Consider the following 7,178-nt stretch of genomic DNA (forward strand, 5'->3'; position numbering starts at 1 on the left):
AATGCGTGCTGCCAATACACAACGCGTGACGAGCCCCCCGTACCCCCGCAACCCCCGTATCTCCTACCCCTCCCCCCGACCACGCGGCCCCCGCATCCTCTGTCCCCGCCGGCCCCCGTCCTTTCCTGCCCACTGAGACCGGCGCGCCCCCCGTTCCCCCTACCCCAGTTCCGGCACGCTCCGTTCCCACCCCTCCCACCGCCTGCCCGCTTTTGCCTCCCTCCTGCCGTCCCAGCTACCCCCGATGTTGCGGTCCCGCCCCGTTCCGCCGTCCCCGCGGTTATGGGCCCCGCCGCTGCCATCCCCGCGGCCCCGCCTTCCCCCGCCGACACCGTGGTTCCCGGCTCCGCCACCCCGCCCACCCTCGGCATCGCCGTTCCCGCAGCTCAGCTCCCCTACACCCCCTCCGTGCCGCCCGCGCCGCCTCGCCGCCCCACAGGCTCCGCTTTCCCGGCACCCGTGGAGCCGCCGGCCCCGCCGCCGCCGCCGCCGTCCAGCGACACCGATCCGAGCGGTGCGGCCCGGGCCGATCCGAAACTCCCACTGCCGTACACCACTCCCCCATGCTGCCCTGCGGCGCTGACGCCACCCACGCATGCGCAATCACAGCTTTTATCGCCGAGGCTCCTGCCGCCGTCCCCGCGCTCCCCGTGTCTCCCCCCCCCGTGCCAGCCTGTCAAACCGCGGAGGGGGAGAGAAATGCCCACTTCTAAAACACCAGAACAAGTCCAAAAATACCAGCGTCACGCAGTTTCAAATCACCGAGTTGAAAATTTCCAAAGGAATCCAATTGCAAAATACCAGAATACGGGGTTCCAAAATTCCAAAATGATTCCGTTTCAAAATAGTAAACTAGTGAGTTCCAAAATATGAAAAGCACCCAGTTTCAAAATATCAAATTGCAAAATACCAGTTCTCAGATGTCTTACACCGGCAGGATTCCCAAACCCAAATGAATGCAATTATTGTCAAAACGGGATCTGCGCTACCAAAACGACTATTTTCTTCCCTGAAAAGCTTTCCCTGGTGATCATCAATACACGTAGTTATTTTGATCATTTAGCCGGGCGTAATAGAAATTTTACTTTAAAACTCCACATGTGTAGGGGTCCTCAGCTCGCGTCCGTGACCCGCAGCCTCCGGGCGGGACCGCCGGGGCCGGGATCGAAGCTCAGAGCGAGCCCGGTCCCCGCGGCTGCGCGGGGAAACACCGAGCGGCGAGCAAAGGGAGCATTTATAAACTATATCGATATTTCACTGAAATTCAGGGCAGAGCAGCGACGGGGGCGCTCGGGTTCGGCCAGGATTAGCCCTAAACGAGCCGGGAAAACCAGCGACCGCTCAAGGGAAGCGGAAGTCAGTAACCGGTAATCGCCTAGGACCCCGTGAGGAATTTCCTCCGTAATCACAAACCCAGCACGCAGGGGATTTATGCGGCAGAATCCCAATTTCGGCCACGGCACCCTGAGGAGGAGACCGGTTCTCTATCGCGGAAATGAAAGCCCAGCACCCCGGCGTTTCGGGGACGGACAGCGGGACACGTAAGGGAGGGAACGATCGGCAGCATGTTTCTGCGCCTCACCCCCAACCCCCCCCCCCCCACTCCAAGGTGCAGCAGCCTGAAGCGTGACAGGTGAGGACGAGAAGGGAGCAGCTCCCGGCAGAGGCAGTTTTGAGAGGGTTACCCGGGCAAGGCTCGTGCAGGGAGCCGCCGGAGGGGCCAGCGGGGGCATCCCGGGAGTTCCTCCGGGAACGAGGGTCACGGCACCCAGCAGGGACCGGGGGATCAGGCGGTTTCACCCGGGCGGGGAGCGTCACTTTAAGATAAAGCCGAGAGAAAAGCCCGTCCTGCTGAGCAGGGTCACCCGAGCGGGCGGGGCAGCACGCACATTCCCGGCGGGGGGGGGGGGGGGGGGGGGGGCGGCAGTTTTCAGTTTTCCTCTTCTACCTCGCTACTCCATCTCCACAGCCCCAAAGAAGGGATGGGTTATCAGGAAAAAAGGCGTTTAAGCTGAGGGAAAAAGCTTTCCTTTCCCCCATCGCCTGTGTTTGAATTGAAGAGAAATCCACTTCCCCTGCAATTTTGATAGTCTCAATTGGAGGTAACTCTGCCTTTTCTGTGCTGTTAGAGATATTAATTGATAGAGAATGCCCATTTTCTATTTTTTTCCACTTTAAGTGGAAAGGGAAAGCAGGGATGATGCTTTTTTATGGATCTGAATTAACCGAAAAATGCCCCCTTTTCAATCACCAGAGAGATTTAAAGTGAGGAAAACCACTCTTTTTCCCAATATTTGACGGGTTTAAATTAAAGGGGAGAAGCCATTTATTTACCACTGTATCCGTTTAAGTGGAGGTAGCTGCCCCATTTGCTCATTTTTAGTGTTGCCTTTTCAAGCATGTCCTGGGGTGACTTTATGATACCGGTATCCCCAATCGTCTGGTTTATGTTAAATATTAAGTTCTGCACCTTTAAGACCGGCTCCGAAAGCGAGAGCGGGGGGAAGAAGAGGCACGCCGTTTGCATTAAGGAACAAACATCACTCCCACACATCCCGCTCCTGGACCGTGGTGTCTGCAGCACGGACAGACAGCGGGACAGAGCTTCTCTCTGGCTTTTAGTTGGTTTTAGCTAGCTGAGGCAGAGGAGTTCCCTGGACCTTTGTTTTTTTTTCCTTTTTTTGTTTCCTTGGATCTGTGCAAACCTGCTCCGGACCGAACACCCGGCCAAACCCCGGGAGTTCACGCCTTTGGCCCACCGGGGCCCGGGCCTCGGCACTTTTCAGCGCCGGAAGGACCGATAAGAACCCGAGCGAGGCGAGCTACACCACATGAAAAGGACTTTTCTTCCTAGACTTGCCATCCCATCGAACAGTGAGAGGTTTTATTATTTCATATTATTCAATTTCTGTTAAATAAACAGCTTTTTCCACTTCTTTCCAAGGAATTTTTTTTTTCCTTTCCTGGACCAGTTGGTAGGGAGGAGTCATTTCCCTGGGGAAATCCCCATTTGGAGTTTTCCTCCCTAATTTTCCCTAAACTAGGACACAGCATTTCAAGGGTTTAAAGCTGCATTTCAGGGTACCTCTACCCACGCCCCGGCACCAAATATTTCCAACAGGAGCGAGTCCAGCAGGTATGTAACGGTAATGCCAACTGCGAGTCTATTCTTTTTCTTCTTTTCATTTATAATGTAGAGAGCCCGAATTAGAGGTCCCTGTGAGACACCATTCATATCTATACTATTCTTCTCCACCGTAATTAATCACAGGGGGAGTGCTACTTAGTAATCACTAATAAATAATTATGCAAGTCCATAAATTATCCAACTTAGCCGGCAACACTGCTGAAACACAAAGTTTTGCTTCTTACCTTTTTTTTTTTCCCTTTGCTCCATTGCTCTGAGAAATTGCCGTAAAAAAAGAAAACACTGTCTTTTCCCAAAAAGTTTTCTTCTACGCAGAGCTCTTTACCTCAATTTTAACTCAGAGGAGCCAAACAGCTACAGTCCCTCTGAGGGCTTTTATACCCGGTGGGATTTGCCGCCTCCCCTTTCCCAGGCATCGTGGGAAAAAGAGGCGGGCTCAATTAGGGGTATATTAACCCCAGGCTGTGCTAAGGGGCATTATTCCCTCCAAGGGAATCAGCTGGGCTAAAGAGCTTGTCTCTCATTTCAGCGAAGAGGCTCTTTCAATTCACTCCAGCCTGCTTTTAGCAGGTATCTTTTGGGCACTTGAAGCAGCAGAGGTTTTGAAAACACCTTGAAGAAAACATTATTGAACACAGGGAGTATTTAAGTTCATGATTTTGGGTTGGGAGTTCAGGGGTGATAAGATGCTTTTATAATGATTCTTCTGTTTGGGTTTTTTTTTAGGAGGATTGCAGTTTCCTGAAGTTCTCGGTCACGTCAAGTGCGATACTTCAGATTCCCTCAGCAGATTCATCGTGACACAAAAGGGAACCGCTGCGGCAGCTTTCCTTAGCAGCAGATCGGTCTCTCCAATGGACTCGCTTCGGAGAAATAAGTCGAGGGCTGTGGTCACAGAGGGGATCAAAGCAGGGCAGTGGGTTAGGATTCACACCGGTTAGGGTTTTGAGTCAGCTATGGGGAGGGGGAGGTTTGAGAACTGGCCTCTGGGGCCACCGTGAGGGAAAGGCTTACTTTGGCTAACAATGCTGAGGCGGGCAGGGCAGAGCAGTCCCAAGGTGTGTTGTCACTTGTCTGTCGTGCTTTCCGTGTCTTCCGCTCATCTTGTGCAACGTGTCTCTTGCCTTAGTCCTCCCAGGAGCTTATGAGAAACCCCAGGTCCTTCCGGTCATCTCCCATCTTTGCGCTCCTCGGCCCGGGGCCGACGCCGGCGAAGTTTCGATTCGGGAGGTCAGACAGGCGTCAGAATCGCATCTCTGTTCAGCAGCATCCGATCGGATGTCTTCTTAGGTCTTGTTCTCAGCTGTGTTGACAGCTGTGTGCAGTAATCTTTCTTTACAGTGGATAAGGACTTGTGCCGATTCAAAGGCAGGCAGAGGCTTCCAGCCACAGGATTCTCAGGCATCCGTCTCCGCGGTTCTCGGAATAAGTCGTTCCGTTAGCATCGTTTTCCTCCGGGGTCATCCGAGCCCGGCGGGCTCTCCTTCGGTCCCCCCTCGGTCATCTTGTTCAGCATTCTCTAGGTCCTCGTGAGGACTTTCTTGTCTCAGAGAGTTTTCTCTCCCTGTCGTGTCCCCTCGTGTCACGGGTGTCTGGGGGTATTCGGTCCGGAACTGCTCTGCCCTGTCGCCCGGCCCCGTTGCAGGTGTTCAAGGACAAGTCCCGGGCACTTGTAATTGGAGACTCGTAATACGGGCTGTAGTTGGAGTCTAGGTAGTATTCTTATGTTGGCAGAAGGTGTCTGGAGCTGTGAAGTTACCCTGCAGCACTTTGACTTTTTCCTAACTTTCTTTCAGATGCGGATGGATCGACCTCCCGGCAGAGCGCCCCGTCCCAGATGAGGGGATCCCCCCGAGAAGGTCGGTCACGGTTTTTCTTTGCAGCGGGGCTGGAACCGGTCACTGTGTTACAGCTCTGCTCTTTGTCTTTATTTTCAGGAAGTAAAGCCGGATAGCAGCAGCGAAGGCGAAGCATTGTGAAGGTGAGCCTCGGTTGGTGGAGAGAAGCAGTTGTTCTTGCTGGGGTCTCAGTTTCTGGTGCAACTTCCAGCATTCCTGCTTGTTTGTGTGTTTTAGGCTGCCTCCTGATGTTGTGCTGAGGCCCCATCACTGACCTGCCAAGAGACCTGGTTTGCTTCTCCGGTGAGCCCCAGCAAACGTTACCGCAGTCCGTGATGAAGCCTCGACCTCGTCCACCTGAAGGTGCGGTCCGGGTAGCCTTTAGCCACGGCCGAGGAGTCGCGGCGAGTCGGGGGCGTCGGGAGGAGCGGCGACGGCGCGCTCAACTTTTAGCGACGCTACATCGCCTCCTCTCCGTTTATTCTAGGCGTGCCCCGTGACGACGGCGTCCGGCTCGGAGCGTGGCCGAAGCGTGCGGCCCGAGGACCCGGGCGTTCCTAAGAGACGGTGAGTAGGAGCATAGTTGGGTTTTGGTGAATATGCCACTAAGATTCTGCACTTATATTTGGTTTTCTTTATCATAGGTGATGATACTTGTCTGAGACAACAGCCCAGCGAGAGAAGAACTTCCCAGATGGCGAGGTGGCTTCGTTTGGCCCCCGACCGGCCTCTCGCCGTGACTCACGTCTTCAGCCATCCGAGAGATAAGCGGAGCCCGCAGAGGGGATCAAAGCAGGGTGGCGGGTCGGGACTCAGATCGGTTTGGGTTTTTGAGTGAGCTTTGGGGATGGGGAGGCTCTAGAAATGACCCCATAGGCCCCATGGAGGGAAAGCCTCACTTTGGCTCGCAGCGCTGAGGCGGGCAGGGCAGAGCAGTCCCAGGGTGTGTCGTCACATGTCTCTCGTGTCTTCCGCGCATCTCGTGTAACATGTCTCTTGCCTTAGCTCTCCCAGGGGCTTTTGAGAAGCCCCGGGGTACTTCCGGTCATCTCCCGTCTTTGCGTTCCTCAGCCCAGGGCGACACCGGCGAAGTTTCGATTCGGGAGGTCAGACAGGCGTCAGAATCGCATCTCTCTTCAGAAGCATCCGATCGGATGTCTTCTTAGGTCTTGTTCTCAGCTGTGTTGACAGCTGTGTGCAGTAATCTTTCTTTACAGTGGATAAGGACTTGTGCCGATTCAAAGGCAGGCAGAGGCTTCCAGCCACAGGATTCTCAGGCATCCGTCTCCGCGGTTCTCGGAATAAGTCGTTCCGTTAGCATCTTTTTCCTCAGGGGTCATCCGAGCCCGGCGGGCTCTCCTTCGGTCCCCCCTCGGTCATCTCGTTCAGCATTCTCTCGGTCCTCGTGAGGACTTCCTCGTCTCAGAGAGTTTTCTCTCCCTGTCGTGTCCCCTCGTGTCACGTGTCACGGGTGTCTGGGGGTATTCGGTCCGGAACTGCTCTGCCCTGTCGCCCGGCCCCGTTGCAGGTGTTCAAGGACAAGTCCCGGGCACTTGTAATTGGAGACTCGTAATACGGGCTGTAGTTGGAGTCTAGGTAGTATTCTTATGTTGGCAGAAGGTGTCTGGAGCTGTGAAGTTACCCTGCAGCACTTTGACTTTTTCCTAACTTTCTTTCAGATGCGGATGGATCGACCTCCCAGCAGAGCGCCCCGTCCCAGATGAGGGGATCCCCCCGAGAAGGTCGGTCACGGTTCTTCTTTTGCAGCGGGGCTGGAGTCAGTCACTGTCTTACAGCTGTGCTCTTTGTCTTTATTTTCAGGAAGTAAAGCCGGATAGCAGCAGCGAAGGCGAAGCCTTGTGAAGGTGAGCCTCGGTCGGTGGAGAGAAGCACTTGTTCTTGCTGGGGTCTCGGTTTCTGCTATAACTTTAATCCCTTGTTTTTTTATGTTAGGTGGTCTACTTGCAAGATATCCCAGCCCAGGATGCCAGAGGACAGGTGGGTGCAAGCTCTAAGTGTGTTTTGGTGTTTAAGTCCCTGGTTTGCTGATAATGTTTAGTTCTCTAAGATAGAATGAAAGAACCGTATCATGAATCCCACCTTGTGGATCCCGACACGAATCGGTGTCACGGACAGGATTCTGAGAGACAGAAGGGGTCGCAGATTTGTCGTGCACTCGGTATCGGGGGAAA

At 54.3% G+C, this 7,178-nt stretch overlaps 1 long non-coding RNA gene across 1 annotated transcript; it reads left to right on the top strand.

Annotated features, from left to right (window-relative positions):
- The first annotated feature begins 4,342 nt into the window (after positions 1-4,342).
- On the top strand, positions 4,343-5,271 carry LOC131574775 (uncharacterized). Its single transcript, XR_009276580.1, has 3 exons — positions 4,343-5,007; positions 5,086-5,129; positions 5,224-5,271. It is a non-coding gene; the product is annotated as an uncharacterized LOC131574775 (long non-coding RNA).
- Positions 5,272-7,178: the final 1,907 nt, after the last annotated feature.

Source organism: Poecile atricapillus, chromosome 1 (assembly GCF_030490865.1).
Source record: "Poecile atricapillus isolate bPoeAtr1 chromosome 1, bPoeAtr1.hap1, whole genome shotgun sequence".
Classification (NCBI taxonomy): Eukaryota; Metazoa; Chordata; class Aves; order Passeriformes; family Paridae; genus Poecile; species Poecile atricapillus.